Here is a 17686-nt window from a genome sequence, read left to right as displayed (position 1 = left end):
CCGTGGAACTGCATGAGTTATTTAAATAATTAATTTAATTAAAATAATTGAGTTAAAATATAAAACACATCTTAAAGGATTTTAATTTATCTTTTGTCATATTATTTTTAATATTTATTTATATACATGCATTTAAATATAAAAATGATTTGGCATCTTTATATTTTAATAATTTAATAAAGCAATGCTTTCATGTACATTTATAAATATAAGATTATAATAATAATTGAAATATAATAACATTTAAATTTTAATGTTTGAATTTTAATAATAATGAAATTATTATTATCTTCCACCTTTATTCTTTTCAATTTAATATTCTTTGTTTTTAAATGACAACACTTGGCATAATTAATCAATTTAAACATTTGGCAATTTGAGTTGTCTTTGTTGGAATTATAGATGGAGTATCTGAGAGGGGGGGGGGGTGGGAGTGAATCAGTTGCCACAAAAACAAATCCACAGATCCCTTAGATGTCTTAAATACCCATTTAAGATTGCTATAATTTGGTAGATTAACTAGTTACTAATCACCAAGCATTCATAATTATTAATATGCATGCAAAGGTTAAATAAAATGAACACAAGAGACACCAGATTTAACGTGGAAATCCAATATGAGAAAAACCACCAAGTAACTAGCTACCAATTTTTCACTCTTCTAAAGTGAGCCCTGTTAGGAGCCAACCCTGTTAAAGGTTACAATACACACTATTAGGTGTGACCCTATTAGAAGATTTAACCACCCTGTTAGGAGTGGCCTAGCTAGAGGTCTTTAGAACAATTCAATTGAACTGTCACCTTGTTAGAGGATTTACAAAATGGCTGTTAAACCAACTCTATAAAGAGATTTGAAATCACTACTACAATGGTTAGAAAGTAACAATGAATTGAACTGAATAAGATGCAACTAAATTTTCTGATAATAGATCTCCATTCTGCACTATTAGATCCTTCTCGATCAAATATAGCTTTGCTGCTCCTCAATGATTTCTGATCATCCTTCAAAATTTGCTGTTGGTCCTTCTTTCTCATTCACATCCATCACACACTTAGAATTTTCAACTTGACCTCTTGTATATACCATATGGATTATCAAGTCGGCTCATTCACAAGTTACATTTACCAATAAACTATATATCAATTGGCTACAAATATTACATTAAACAAATAAACTTTATTTCACAAAATAATGGAATCCTTCACTGGCCGACCCTGCTCGATAAACACTGCCTCTAGAAATAATTTCTTGAGTTAACCATCTTGACTCAATTAACATTGCAACATCTGCAAAATCCTTTGGCTGCCAAGTTTACTTGGTGAGAACTAAATTCCTTCATTGTCCATGAGAGCTCGGTAAGAACTGTTTCTACCATATTTCCCTTTGATGATTGAGTGAGCTCAATAACAACTAATTTTTTTTGATTAATCTTGAAAGCTTGGTAAGAAATGTCTACTCGGTAGACACTGTAAACCTACTTTACTAACCTTCTGAGCTCGGTAGACTTTGTCCTTTTCCTTGTTGACCAACTGAGCTTGGTAGACTTTTTCCTTTGCCTTACTAACCAACTGAGCTTGGTAGATTCTATCCTTTCCCTTGTTGACCAACTGAGCTTGGTAGACTCTATCCTTTGCCTTGCTGACCAACTGAGCTTGGTGGACTCTATCCTTTGCATTGCTGACCAACTGAGCTCAGTAGACTCTATCTAATGATTGATATGACATTTGTGTAACATCAAAGACAACACATAATTGAACAATTGTATGCAACAATCTTTGATGCAGGAGCATCTTGCATGGGAAAATTATTGGAAAAAAAAAAATTGAAAAAAATAAAAAAAATAAAAAATAAAAATTTGTGGAGGAGAGAGAAAGTGACGAAAATTAGAGGAGAAATAATAAATAAATAAAAAGGGAAAAAAGAGAAAAAGAAAAGAAGAGGAATTTCTATTTTCGAGGTGCATAGGGGCATAAAATAGAAAAATAAGAAAAATAGTTGTCATTACATTAATCGAGGTGTGTAAGTGGCATCTTAGAAGCTTGTGGAAAGTTTCTTAAATCTTGCATTTAATATTTGTTGTGATCCATAAAGGAAATGTAATTTTCTAATTGGGCCACATGGTGGTGCTTAGTTGTAATTCTAGAAAGTTATGGAAGTTTTAGAAGATTGTGGATATTGTGTAGAAGGTTGTGGATAAGTCATGTATTGGGTGGTAAGTGCCTATTTAAGCAAGGCATATGAACATTTCTAATCAAGCTTGGAGAAGCTCAAAGAGAAGTTTGAAGAGTGGAAGCTCAAGGGGGAAGCTTGAGGAGTAGAAGCTCAAGGGGGAAGCTTGAGAAGGAGTAGCTTGGGAAGTGGAAGTTTGGAAAGCTTGGAAAGTTTCAAGGTGTGAAAAAGGAAGAAGTGAAGAGTGAGTTTTCCTGAGTCTATGGACAGAGCGCCGAATGTGAGGCAGTTTATAGCAGGATTGTGATGGACTTGTGAGTGTGTAGACAGAGCGCCGAATGTGAGGCAGTTTACACGTGGATCTTGGATAAGGTTGGAGAAGAGCTAGTGACTGCAGTTTAGAAACAAGGAGGTTGCTTGGTGGCTTGCGAGCACAAGTTGAGATCTTGGAGGTTTCTACCAGAGTGTGGATCTGGACTAGCTTGGGTTTGGATTGGATCTTGAGAGATCTTGGAAAAATGTTATTGTAATTTCTATTGAATTTTCAGGTATAATAAAATTGTCTTCATATTGTTGTGATCTTGATTGTGAGTTTGTAAGGGTGGTGGTTGGCCCTCTATCAATCTCCCTCTTTGATATTGATGGCAACACAACATGTCATAGTAGAATGAAATTTGAAAATAGGTCTGCACTTGATAGAAAACTCCCTCTTTCATAATAATCTCTCCTCTTCCACAAACTATCTCTTCCTTTTACACAAACTCTTATTATTTTATAAATTTTAGAAAGATATGACAACATACTCTCCCTCTTTGATAGCACATGACAAAGAGAACATAAATCAACTGAATAGCATTGTACCTGATGTACTGATTCATATGCAATGTCTTCATTGTTTTGCTACATCAATTGATAGATCTTCAATTTTTTTCCTGTTGATGCATCACTAAAACTATATTTTAGTGAGCTTCAAGTAGGGGAATGACCCCTAACTTACCTCTAAGATACAAGAATGCATCCTTAGGTAATGGCTTTGTGAGTATGTTAGCAATTTGTTCCTTTGTATGGACATATTCCAATCTGATTTCCTTTTCTTGTACCAATTCTCTAACAAAGTGATACTTTATAGCAATATACTTGGTTTTTGAATGTATCATTAGATTCTTGGAGATGTTAATTTCACTTGTGTTATCACAAAATATAACAAAAGGTTCTTTGATTTCTTGCTTCATACCTTCCAATAATTTTTTGAACGAAACAATGTTTGAGCAGTTTATTGCTACTACAACATATTTAGCCTTTGCTGTGGATTGGGATGTACAGTTCTGCTTTTTTACTTGTCCAAAAAATCAACCTCTTTTCAAGAAAGAAAGCACCTCCACTTGTACTTTTTCTATCATCAACATTCCCTACCCAATCTGCATTAGTGAACACTTTTAAATCTAGGTTTCCTCCAAGTTTATACCATAATCCATAATCTTCAGTTTCTTTTAAGTATCTCATGATCCTTTTGATTGCCATCATGTGATTTTCTTTTGGTTTTGTTGAGAATCTTGCTACAATTCCTACTGAAAGGGCAATGTGTAGTCTTGTATGCACTACATACTACAACTTTCCAATCATAGATCTATACAATGTCTGATCCACTTCCTTTAATTCATCATCTTTGGTAAGTTTCAATCCACTACACATAGGAGTCTGAACTAATTTGCAATCTTCCATACCAAATTTTTTTAGTATCTTCTTGATGTATTTAGATTGAGTGATGTAGATGCCATTCTTACTCTATTGAATTTGAAGACCAACAAAGAATTTGATTTCACCAAACATTGACATTTCAAATTTCTTGTTCATTTGTTCTAAATAATGATTTCCTGTGAACAAAGTATCATCTACAAATATTTTTGCTAAAACAATCTTATTATCTGGTCCTTCCTTTATGTACAAACTACTATTATCATTAGTTCTTTGAAAACCAATCTGAATAAGACAGTTATGCAATCTTTCATACCATGCTCTAGGGGCTTATTTTAGACCATATAATGCTTTATGCAGTTTGTAGACCATGTCCTTCTTGTTTGGATCAATAAAACCTTCAAGCAGTTCAATGTAAACCTCTTCATCCAATATGCCATTGAGAAATGCTAACTTGACATCCATTTGATAAACTTTGAATCCTTTGAATGCAGCATATGCAAGTAAGGTTTTGACACCTTCCAATATTGCAATAGGAGCAAAAGTTTCTCCATAGTCTACACCTTCTTCTTGAGAGTATCCTTTGCATACTAGTCTAGCTTTGTTCCTTGACACCTTACCATCTTCATTTAACTTTTTTCTGAATACCCACTTAGTTCCAATTACATTTTTTTCTTTAGGTCTAGGTACAAGAGTCCATGTTTTGTTTTTCTCTATTTGTTCTATCTCTTCATTCATAGCTTCAATCCAAATTTCATTTTATAATGCATCTTTAACATTTGTAAGTTCAAAATCAGTAAGTAAACAAGTGCCTTTCAACCTACTTCTTGTCATTGTTCCTCCTGATTTATCTCCAATGATCTGATCTAGTGCATGATGCTTCCTGACATACTTGGCTAACACAAGCTCCTTGCCTTTTGAATGACTTGCATTTTTATCCTTTTGTGTCTCAACTTATGGTTCTGGATCTAGTTTCTTGGGCTTGGTAGATGTTGATTTGGTAGCTTCTATTTGCAACTCAGGTTCTTGCAATTTAGTAGGCATTAGCTCAGTTTGAACTTCCCGTGACTCGGTTATTGAAGACTTTAGAGTTGAAGATTCATTATTAATAGGTATATTTGGAATTGTATTAGGTTCAATGTAAAAAAACTTCTGTAATCTTCAGGTTCCCTTTTGCTTTCTTCTTCAATTCTTTTTGCAAACTCATCAAATTTCACATGTGCACTTTCTATGACTTTGTGAGTAGATAAATTCAAACATCTATATGCTTTGCTTTTGCAAGAGTATCCAAAAAATATTCCTTCACCACCTTTTACATCAAATTTACCTTTTCAAGATTCTTTCAAAATGTAATGTTTGCTTCCAAATACTTTTAGGTAACTTACATTGGGTTTGTAGCCATACCATAGCTCATAGGGGGTCTTGAATGAGTCCTTTTTCAGCTATACTTGGTTCAAGGTATGAGCTGTAGTGTTGATAGATTCCTTCCATTATTTGATAGCAATGCTTTTCTCAATCATTAAGGTTCTTGCACAATCCATGATAGATCTATTTCTTCTTTCTGCTATTCCATTTTGTTCTGGAGTTCCAGGTGCTGAAACCTATCTTTTGATTCTCCTTTCAATGCAAAAGTTATTGAATTCACGTGAAATAAATTCACCACCTCTGTCAGACCTTAAATATTTCAGTCTTTTTCTTTTTTCATTTTCCACTTTGGCCAAATACCATTTGAACTTTTCAAATGCTTCTAATTTCTCTCTTAGGTATATGATAGTTATCATTCTTGAATAATCATCAACAAAAAGAATGAAGAATTTTTCACCAGTATAACTTTCAATGCCAATAGGTCCACATAAATTAGTATGCACAATTTCTAAAATTTCTTCAAATTGATAGTTCTTTCTTTTAAAACTAGTTTTTCCCATTTTGCCAATTTGACAATTCTTGCATAGACCAACCTCAGGTTTCTTTATGTTAGGAAAGCCTCTTATTTTCTTGAATTTACTTATCTTTATCAAGTTTTCAAAGTTTACATGACATAACCTCCTATGCCATAACCAAATTTCTTCAACTTGAGTAATAAAACATGAACATTCACCAAGTTCTAGATAAAACAAGTTACCTTTTGTTTGAGTGCCTGATCCAATCAAATTTCCTTTTCCATCCAACAATCTTTCTTTTCCATGCATAAATTCCACTTTGAATCCATTATTGAGTTGTTGTGCCACACTTAGCAGATTGTGCTTTAGTCCTTCTACCCAATATTCATTATCACATACAAGTTCCTTGGTCAGTGAGATTCTTCCTTTTCCTTTTATACAACAAGGTTCATTGTTACCAAATCTTAAACTACCACCATCATAGTCTTCAAAGTGTTCAAACTTAGTTTTATCACCAGTCATGTGATGAGAACAACAACTATCTATAATCCATGTGTCATTTTTGCTCACATGAGAAATGAGTGCCATTTCATCATCATTATCAGATTCATCCTTTACAACAATGTAAACAATTTCATCTTCTTCTTCATCATCAGAATCATTAGAATCTTTTTTCATGAAACATGTTTTCTTACCTTTATCCTTGAATGATTTGAAGTCTTTCTTTCCATTACATTTGTAACCCTTTTTCTCATCCTTGTTCTTCTTATTTGGGCACCTAACAGCAATATGTCCAATTTCTTCACAAGAAAAATAGAGTAGAGGAACCTTACCTTTGTATTTTCCTTTGCCTCTTGAATATTTCCTTGCTAGCAGAGCTTCAACCACCTCAAGATCACTATTTGAACTCTATTTTGATTCTTCATCACTATTTGATTGAGGATCTTTTAACTTTTTTCCTTTTTCTTTGAGTGAAATCTTGGCTTCAAATGCCGATTTAATGTTCTTGGCAGGTTGAACATAATTATCATAGTTGTCTAGCTCAAATGCAGTCAATCTTCCAACTATGGCCTCTAAATTTATTTTATGATTTGCTTCACATCTTCTTTCTTGAATTGCAGAGACTTTGATTGCATGAATGGGAAGTAGAGTTCTAAGAACTTTACTTATAATTGTCTCCTCCTTGATATCTCCTCTAGATGCTTTGATTGCACTAACACATGCTTTAACTCTTTCAACATATTTTGCAATGTTTTCATCCTCTCTCATCCTCATTTGATCAAATTTTCCTCTCAAACTTTTTGCTTTGGCTCTTCTCACTTTATCATCTCCTCCATAGATCTCTTTTAGCTTGTTCCACATTTCAAAGGCAGTTTTGCAATCCTTGATGTAATCAAATTCTTCATAACTTAGAGTAGATTCTATATCTATCATCATGTTATTGTGAGTCTTCTTTTTAGCAATATCATTGATAGATAATGTACCAGAAGGTTCTGCATATTTTTCATCAAGGTACTTCAGCCTTGTATCACCAATAGAAGCCAAATGAAGTCTCATCAATCCCTTCGATGCTGAGAAGTTGTCCCTGTTAAGTCTTGGAATTTCCCTCTTATAAGACATCTTGACCTTTGGCTTAGATCCTTAAAATCTTTTTCTGCAAGCACCAAAATCTCTGATACCAATTGTTGGAATTATAGATGGAGTAACTGAGAGGGTGGGGGAGAGGGGGGGGGGGGGGGGGTGTGAATCAGTTACCACAATAACAAATCCCTAGATCCCTTAGATGTCTTAAATACCTATTTACTACTGATACTTGGTAAAAACTGTAAGATTGCTATAATTCGGTAGATTAACTAGTTATTGATCATCTAGCATTCATAATTATTAATATGCATGCAAAGGTTAAATAAAATGAACACAAGAGACACCAGATTTAACGTGGAAACCCAATATGAGAAAAACCACCAAGTAACTAGCTACCAATTTTTCACTCTTCTAAAGTGAGCCCTGTTAGGAGCCAACCCTATTAAAGATTACAATACACACTGTTAGGTGTGAACCTATTAGAAGATTTAATCACCCTGTTAGGAGTGGCCTAGCTAGAGGTCTTTAGAACAATTCAACTGAACTGTCACCTTGTCAGAGGATTTACAAAATGGCTGTTAAACCAACTCTGTTAAGAGATTTGAAATCATTGCTACAATAGTTAGAAAGTAACAATGAATTGAACTAAATAAGATGCAACTAAATTTGCTGATAACAGATTTCCATTCTATACTATTAGATCCTTCTTAATCAAATATAGCTTTGTTGCTCCTTAATGATTTTTGATCATCCTTCAAAATTCATTCTTGGTCCTTCTTTCTCATTCACATCCATCACACACTTAGAATTTGCAACTTGACCTCTTGTATATACCATTCAGATTATCAAGTTGGCTCATTCACAAGTTACATTTACCAATAAACCATATATCAGTTAGCTACAAATATTACATTAAACAAATAAACTTTATTTCACAAAATAATGGAATCCTTCATTGGCTGACCTTGCTTGATAAATACTACCTCCAGAAATAATTTCCTGAGTTAACCGTCTTGACTTGGTTAACATTGCAACATTTGCAAAATCATTTGGCTATCAAGTTTACTCGATAAGATCTAAATTCCTTTGCTATCCATGAGAGCTCAGTAAGAACTATTTCTACCATATTTCCCTTTGATGATAGAGTGAGCTCAATAACAACTAAATTTCTTTGATTAATCTTGAAAGCTCGGTAACAACTATCTACTCGATAGACACTATAAACCTACTTTACTAACCTTCTGAGCTCGATAGACTCTATCCTTTGCCTTGCTAACCAACTAAGCTTGGTAGACTTTGTCATTTGCCTTACTGACCAACTGAGCTTAGTAGACTCTGTCCTTTTCCTTGTTGATCAACTGAGCTCGGTAGACTTTGTCCTTTGCCTTGCTGACCAACCTAGCTTGGTAGACTCTATCCTTTGCCTTGCTGACCAACTAAGGTCGATAGACTCTATCCTTTGCCTTGCTGACCAACTAAGGTCGATAGACTCTATCCTTTGCCTTGCTGACCAAATACGCTTGGTAGACTCTGTCTGATAACTTATATGACATTTGTGTAACATCAAAGACAACACACAATTGAACAATTGTATCCAACAGTATTTTAAGCTTTTCAACTTCTCTTCCAACTCTAATCTTTTCATTTTAATATTCTTTTCTTTATCACCTAGGAATTCAAATAGTTTATTAATCTTTTTGTAACCGGTGAAGCCAAGAAGTCATGGCTATTTCTTTATAATGAAAGCTGTGAAAGGAGTCAAGAATATATATATATATATATATATATATATTGCTATGTTTTTTCCTTTGAAGATTTATTATTGCCTCTCATATCATTCGACCTTCATTAATTTTTCTTTGGAGTCAAGTTAGATGATGGATGCAAGAACTCAAATTCTTGTTCCTTTTTAAACCAAAATATTCTTTATTATTGGCGGCTCCATTCCTAATTAGGAGTCTGCTTCAAGTTTGCGTACATTGTTATTACTTCTGAAGCTATGAGAAGAGGCAAGGATCTTTTTCAAAGTCATCAATTACTCTACTTTGGCTATGTCTTCTAGTATTCATTTCCATTTTCCCATAATTCTCATTCTTATATTTCACATGCTGACTTTCTCTCTTGGAATGAATCTACACTCTTCTTCTCATGACTTCATTCCAATCGGACATACTACTAGAAATTTGTAGAGTTTTATGAAGCTGTGTGTAGTTGATGGATATTATACTCTCACTTGAACTTGTCTTTGATCAAGCAACTTGTTTTATGCACCCTACCATACAAGTATTTCTATCTAAGAATAATAGATCATATGCATTATGGTAATGTCCTCAAGCAACTGGAATGAAACTGATTTCAAATCACTTTGCAAGATTTTAGGTAATATCAAATTCATATTAGGTCTTAAGTTAGCTGTCTAATGTTTCTTTAAAAAAAATTAAAATTCAATAGTAGCTGGCTAGGCACAAGAATCTCTCTACTTTATGACTATGTTCATAATATTTATCTTGCTGAATAATCCTTGTGAATTATAATGATTTTCCTTCTTATTTTCAATGTAGTCAGATTGATCATAATGAAGTTGGATAGTATCTCTTTAAGAAGAGTTTCCAAGTGTAATCAGAACCACAATATAGATTATTATGTCACTGGATATTAGAATCAATTCCGTATTCTTTAAAAGATCATAATCATGTAATGATAGAATGTGATAAGTTGAAATATGTATTAATTATGGAACAGTTGAGAATCATCAGAAAGAACCAGTTGTTTTGAAAATTCTAAATACCTAGGACTCATTTGGAAATATAGCCAAGGAAATGGGTGAGAGAAAGGAATCTACAATAACATGAAAATTATATGAGTTTTGACATGAAAATGTTTATCATTTTAATACTAATTATTTATTAGCTTAGTGGTATGGTTAGATATCGAAATTCTTAGTAGATGGTAGATGCTCCAAATCCAATTTTGGGTAGGGAGGACATTCTCATTAAAGATTGTGTGGGGATAAAGTTGAGGTCCAAGGTTGGGTGGTAAAGCCCCTAACAATGTTTCACCTCTCCCCAAGCTGTCAGTCATGAGTTAGATAGAAATAAGCTATGCAGTCAAATGTTTAACTAAAATAGGTAATATCACTTTTATTTATGATGAGGTAAGATTAAATTGAGTTATTTCATTGTTACTATTATTTTACACCTATATATAAGAGATAGAATCATGGATTGCTTTTCATTTAAATGAATATCATATATAAGTATATTTGTAATTCTTGAGTTACTATCACAATTAAGTAATCATAAGGAAGGGAATTCAAAGCTCTAATGGATGGAGCAACACAACGAAATCAGAAGCCCTAGTTGAATTAGTGGTATTGAAAGCCTTAACTGAATCAGTGGTATCAAAAACCCTAAGTGATACAGTGGTATCAAAAGCCCTAGTTGAATCCATGGTATTGGAAGCCCTACTTGAATCATTGGTAGTGAAAGCCCTAAGTGAGATAGTGGTACCAGAAGCTCTAAATGAACCGAAGGTAAATGATGCCCTAATTGATATAGTGGTATGTGATTCCCTAATTTAAAATATAATGGTATTTAATTGTAATTATCATTTGATTTTATGATAGTGATTTGTAGATGATAATCATCATATGAAATTGTTATAGTGTATTTGTGGACTAACCCAAGTGGTTGCAGAAGCATCCCTAGTTTGATTTCAATCTCAATTTTCTGATGTATGTGGTTTTCAATTTTTGTAGTAATTTTATTTGATGGTATTTCAAGTTTTTAGTTAAGAAATTTTGTCTAACTAATTTTAATGGTAAATCTTATTTACATGAACATGAATGATATAACTGTCTTCCTATGAAACAAAGTAGAAATTGTAATTTCTTTTAGTATCATATTTTCTAATTTAGACTCGAGAAAATGGGATGTTACATATGGTATCAGAGCACTGGGTTCAACGCTGAAACCTTGGGCTCAACACTATCTTGAGAAAAACTAGAAAATGCAATATTGAAAAAGCATTTATTTTTACATAATGAATATTGCAATCAAAACTTGAAAAATCACACTGGAAAATCATTCAGAATAGCCAGGAAGGCCGAGATAATATAAAGTGGACAAATGTATAAACTATTAAAAAAATAAAAAGGATTGGCAAGTTGAGTGGTGGAGATCAGGTTTGTTGACCCAAATTTTGAAATCCTTAGCCAGGGTGGAATTAGGCTAATTTTTCAAACAAGTAATCTTTATCCAAATGCTTCAATTATTTTGTCGAATAACTATTGGGACTTCAATTAGGCTAATTTTCCAGGACAAGTGATCTTTGTTGATTGTCCAGATGCTTCAATTATTTTGTTGAATAACTGTTGGGACTTCAACCTACCTAAATACTCAGATGGCAGGACCAGAATGATACATATGCCTTATCCCTGGAGGGAGGCCCATTCTTTGTCAAGAATGAAAAGGTTAAAATGGGTCCAGATGTTGAGGCTTGCACAATCCAAACACAGTTTATATACTCTTGATAAAAAGTTATAGAAATCCATCATGATGGCTAAATAATTCTTTATGCAATTAATGACAGAAATAAAATTGATATCTATTTGAACTTGAACTGAATGAAAACAAAACTATGAACCATGATCCTTTCTGATGTTGGTTAAATGATAAGATCATTATGTGTTCTAGTAAGGAGTAAACACACTTGCATAATTGGAATTATCAATGCTTGTTTATAGATGTAAACTTGAATGAAATGGGGATGGAAGCCTAAATCATAGAAATGGAAAAGATGAATTTCCAAACATTTACAGATGAATGATGAGCCACTTGATAAGAATCTTATGAATTGTTTTAGATGTTTATGATCTTGATTTGATGTATATCTTGCACAATATATTATGTTTTTACCCTTTGACACACTGCGATGCATCTATAATACACATGCAATGTTGACTTTACATCTTGAGCTATTGTATATTGCTATATTCTCTCATGAAATGATTATTATGAAATGTTAATGTTATAAGATGGGCAAAGAGGCCGAGGTTACATAAATGGAAAAAAATGGATCTAATAATCTTTTTCACGTGATCTGTAAGTTTACTAGGATGATCTACCCATTAATAAGTGCCTTATGCCACATGGTATGTATAAGTGATTTAAATTATGATCTAGAACTTGCTAGCTAAAGAATTTCAATTTTGAATGTTATCTTAATATCAATCATTGAACCCTAAAAATTTTCTTAAATGAAGATATCAATATGGAATTAAACTAATGATATGGTGAGTGCCTACATGAGTATGATAGGAACATGAAATAAAATCAACTCAAATGATGTTATGAAAAGCACAAGTAAGGTAAAGAGAACTTAGGTGAGTATGTGTTTAATTTTATGTTACCATGCAAGTATCTTTCTAGAAACTTTAAAGTAAAAATGGATCTTGAGTTTTGATTATAAATTTGTATCTAACCCAATTGAGAAAAGAGATGATATTCCAATGTTATCTTGTATTTGGAATATTCTCTTATTTTCTAATTTGTAGAGATCATCGAGAACAATGAACCACAAGGGGAATGGTATGTTACATTCCAATTTTAAAATACTCCTTTATAATGTTCGTTGCAATTTCAAGTTCATTGAGGACGATGAATCACAAGGGGAATGGTACGTTACATCCCAATTTTTGACCTAGCTTGAAATATAGCCATTGAGGTTCACATGAAGTTAGTTGGCAGTTTAATTTGTTATAATATGGCAAAATGGTAAGCCAGTTAGTTGTTATGATTTCAAGTGAAGATGATATGTTAGTTGATCGTTAATTACGAATTCATGGAATTGAGATGAAGGTTAATCGATATGATTATTTATGATTAAATAATTCATAATTTAATTATGGAGAACTTCCTTGTAGGAAACATGTCGAAAGGGGGAAACATTGTTGGAAAGGAATTAGACATAGGAGCATCACCATTACTAAGCAGATGGGTAAAGGACCTAGTGATTTGAAACAGGATACATCAGTGGAACCACACGAGTTATTTAAATAATTAATTTAATTAAAATAGTTGAATTAAAATATAAAACGCATCTTAAAGGATTTTAATTTATCTTTTGTCATATTATTTTTAATATTTATTTATATACATGCATTTAAATATAAAAATGATTTGGCATCTTTATATTTTAATAATTTAATAAAGCAATGCTTTCATGTACATTTATAAATATAAGATTATAATAATAATTGAAATATAATAACATTTAAATTTTAATGTTTGAATTTTAATAATAATGAAATTATTATTATCTTCCAACTTTATTCTTTTCAATTTAATATTCTTTGTTTTTAAATGATAACACTTGGCATAATTAATCAATTTAAACATTTGACAATTTGAGTTGTCTTTTAAGCTTTTCAATTTCTCTTCCAACTCTAATCTTTTCATTTTAATATTCTTTTCTTTATCACCTAGGAATTCGAATAGTTTATTAATCTTTTTGTAATCAGTGAAGTCAAGAAGTCATAGCTAGTTCTTTATAATGAAAGCCATGAAAGGAGTCAAGAATATATATATTTTTGCTATGTTTTTTCCTTTGAAGATTTATTATTGCCTCTGATATCATTCGACCTTCATTAATTTTTCTCTAGAGTTAGGTTAGACGATGGATGTATGAACTCTCATTCTCGTTCCTTTTTAAACCAAAGTCTTCTTTATTATTGATGGCTTCATTCCTACTCAGGACTTTGCTTCAAGTCTGCGTACATTTTTATTACTGTTGAAGCCATGAGAAGAGGTAGGGATCTTTTTCAAAGTCATCAATTACTCTACTTTGGCTATGTCTTCTAGTATTCATTTCTATTTTTCCATAATTCTCATTCTTATATTCACATGCTAACTTTCTTTGTTGGAATGAATTTGCACTCTTCTTCTCATGACTTCATTCCAATAAGACATATTGCTGGAATTTCATAGAGTTTTATGAAGCCGTGTGTAGTTGATGGATATTATAATCTCACCCAAAATTTTCTTTGATCAAGCAACTCATTTTATGCACCCTGCCATACAAGTATTTCTGCCTGAGAATAATAAATCATATGCATTATGGTAATTTCCTCAAGCAACTGGAATGAAATTGATTTCAAATCACTTTGCAAGATTTTAGGCAACATCAAATTCATATAAGGTCTTGAGTTAGCTATCTAATGTTCTTTAAAAATAAATAAATTCAATAGCAGCTGGCTAGGCACATGAATCTCTCTACTTTATGACTGTGTTCACAATATTTATCTTTCTGAATAATCCTTGTGAATTATAATGATTTTCTTTCTTATTTTCAAAGTATTTAGATTCATCATAATGAAGTTGGATAATATCTCTTTAAGAAGAGTTTCCAAGTGTAATCGAAACCACAATATGGATTATTATGTCACTGGATATTAGAATCAATTCCATAATCTTTAAAAGATCATAATCATGTAATCATAGAATGTAATAAGCTGAAATATGTATTAATTATGGAATAGTTGAGAATCATTAGAAAGAACTAGTTGTTCTGAAAATTCTAAATACTTGGGACTCACCCAATAATATAGCCAAGGAAATGGGTAAGAGAAAGGAATCTACAATAACATGAAAATAGTATGAGTTTTGACATGACAATATTTATCATTTTAATACTAATTATTTATTAGCTCGGTGGTATGGTTAGATATTGAAATTCTTAGTAGATGGCAGATGCTCCAAATCCAATTTTGGGTAGGGAGGGCCTTTCTCATTAAAGATTGTGTGGGGATAAAGTTGAGGTATGAGGTTGGGTGGTAAAGCCCCTAACAATGTTTCACCTCTCCCTAAGATGTTAGTCATGAGTTAGATAGAGATAATATATGTAGTCAAATGTTTAACAGAAATATGTAATATCGCTTTTATTTATGAGGAGGTAAGATTAAATTGAGTTATTTCATTGTTACTGTTATTTTACACCTAGATATAAGAGATAGAATCATGGATTTCTTTTCATTTAAATGAATATCAGATATAAGCATATTTCTAATTCTTGAGTTACTATGACAGTTAAGTAATCAGAAGGAATGGAATTTGAAGCTTTAATGGATTGAGCGACACAACAAAATCAAAAGCCCTAGTTGAATTAGTGGTATCAAAAACCTTAACTGAATCAGTGGTATCAAAAACCCTAAGTGATATAGTAGTATTAGAAGTCCTAGTTGAATCCATGGTATCAAAAGCCCTAGTTGAATCCGTGGTACTGGAAGCCCTAAGTGAGATAGTGGTACAAAAAGCGCTAAATGAATCAAAGGTAAATGATGCCCTAATTGATATAGTGGCATGTGATGCCCTAATTTAAAATATAGTTGTATTTAATTGTAATTATCATTTGATTTTAAGATGGTGATTTGTAGATGATATTGATCATATGAAATTGTTATAGTGTATTTGTGGACTAACTCGGGTGGTTGCAGAAGAATCCCTAGTTTGATTTTGATCTCAATTTTTTGAGATATGTGGTTTTCAAATTTTTTAGTAATTTCATTTGATGGTATTTCAAGTTTTTAGTTAAGAAATTTTGTCTAACTAATTTTAACGGTAAATCTTATTCACATGAACATGAATGATATAATTGTCTTCCTATGAAATGAAGTAGAAACTATATTTCTTTTAGTTTCATATTTTCTAATTTAGACCCAAGAAAATGGGATGTCACATAGAAGTTCTAACTCTTGAAGTCTCATGGCATGATAGTCTTTATCTATAACTAGACCTTTGAGCAAAACTCTGAGTGAAGGAATCTCAACCTCTAAAGGTAACATTGATTTAGCACCATATGTAAGGGCAAAAGGAGTAGCCCTAATAGGAGTACAAATACTTGTTTTATAGGCCTAGAAATCCAAATTTATCTATAAGTTCCAATCTCTACCATTCTTATGAACTATTCTATGTAAGATTTTGAGAATGGTTTTATTTTATGCTTTTGCTTGATCATTTCCTTGTAGAAAGTAAATGAAGGACCAATGTTGTTTTATCTTGAATTTCTTACAAAGTTGTTTAAGGTCCTTATTTTTTAATTGGCCTCCATTGTTAGTGATAATCTCATAAGGAACTCCATAACTATAGATAATATGATTTAGAATAAAAAGAGAAGCTGTCTTGCCCAAGGCAATAGAAAGTGGGACAACTTCTACCCATTTAGTGAAGTAATCAGTAGCAGTGATAATAAACTTGTGTCCACATGATGAGTTGGGATGAATCTACCCAACAAGATCAAAGGCCCAACATTGAGATGATCAATGAGAGATAGAAGGAATGAGTTCCCTGCCTAGAGCATGTATCAAGTTACCATGTTTTTGACACTTTTCACATGACTTTGCAAAAGCTATTGCATCAATCTACATCATGGGCCAATAGTACCCTGCCCTAAGAAACCTTTGAGCCATAAAAAGACAATTGGAATGTCCCCCACAGATGCCCTCATGGATTTCAACTAATGCTTAATTAGATTCTTCTTTTCCAAGCATCTAAGAAGTGTTCCATCTAGACCCCTCCTATACAAATCACTAGAGATAAGGGAATGGGGATAGGTATTTTGAACAAGGTTTTTGCATTTAGATTGGTTAAAGGTTTTAGGTATAATTCCATCAAAAAGGTATGAATAAATGGAACCATAATGGGATGAATCATGACCCACAAGGGTATAAATAACATGAATTTCTTGGGAATAATAGAGAGGGTGATGCAGCTCTTCCACTGGGAATTCAAATCTTGATTCGTGTTGCTCTAATTGAAGAAGTGAAGCAAGTGTAGCCATAGCATCAAATACTTTGTTTTCTTCTCTAGGGATTTGCTAAAACAAGACAAATGTGATGTAACATCTGAAGGAATCAACCATTTGCTTGTAATGTACCAATTTCTCATTTTTTGTTAAATAATCATCATTGACTTGGTTGATTATCAGTTGTGAATCCTCATAGAAGTGTAAATCTATAATTCTCCATTCTATAGCCATCTTAAGTCCATTTGTCAAAGCTTCATACTTAATAATGTTATTTGTACATAGAAATAATAACTTGTAAGATTTAGGAATCATGTACCCATGAGGAGAAACAAACAACACACCAACACCAAAACCATTTTGCATAAAGGATTCATCAAAGAACATCTTCCATTTTCTTTCAATCATATACATGAGGTGCTTATTTGGGAAATCAACTTGAATAGGTGCATCATCTTGTAGTAAGAACTTAGTGTAGGCTTCTTTTTCTTGTGATGAAAAAGACTGAGCCAAATGTACCATTTGCAAAGCTTCATTCATATCCAATGACTATTTGTGT

This window comes from Cupressus sempervirens, chromosome 11, assembly GCF_028749045.1.
Source record: "Cupressus sempervirens isolate cs-2001-9-10 chromosome 11, ASM2874904v1, whole genome shotgun sequence".
Classification (NCBI taxonomy): domain Eukaryota; kingdom Viridiplantae; phylum Streptophyta; class Pinopsida; order Cupressales; family Cupressaceae; genus Cupressus; species Cupressus sempervirens.
Note: the sequence above shows the minus strand (reverse complement) of the source record.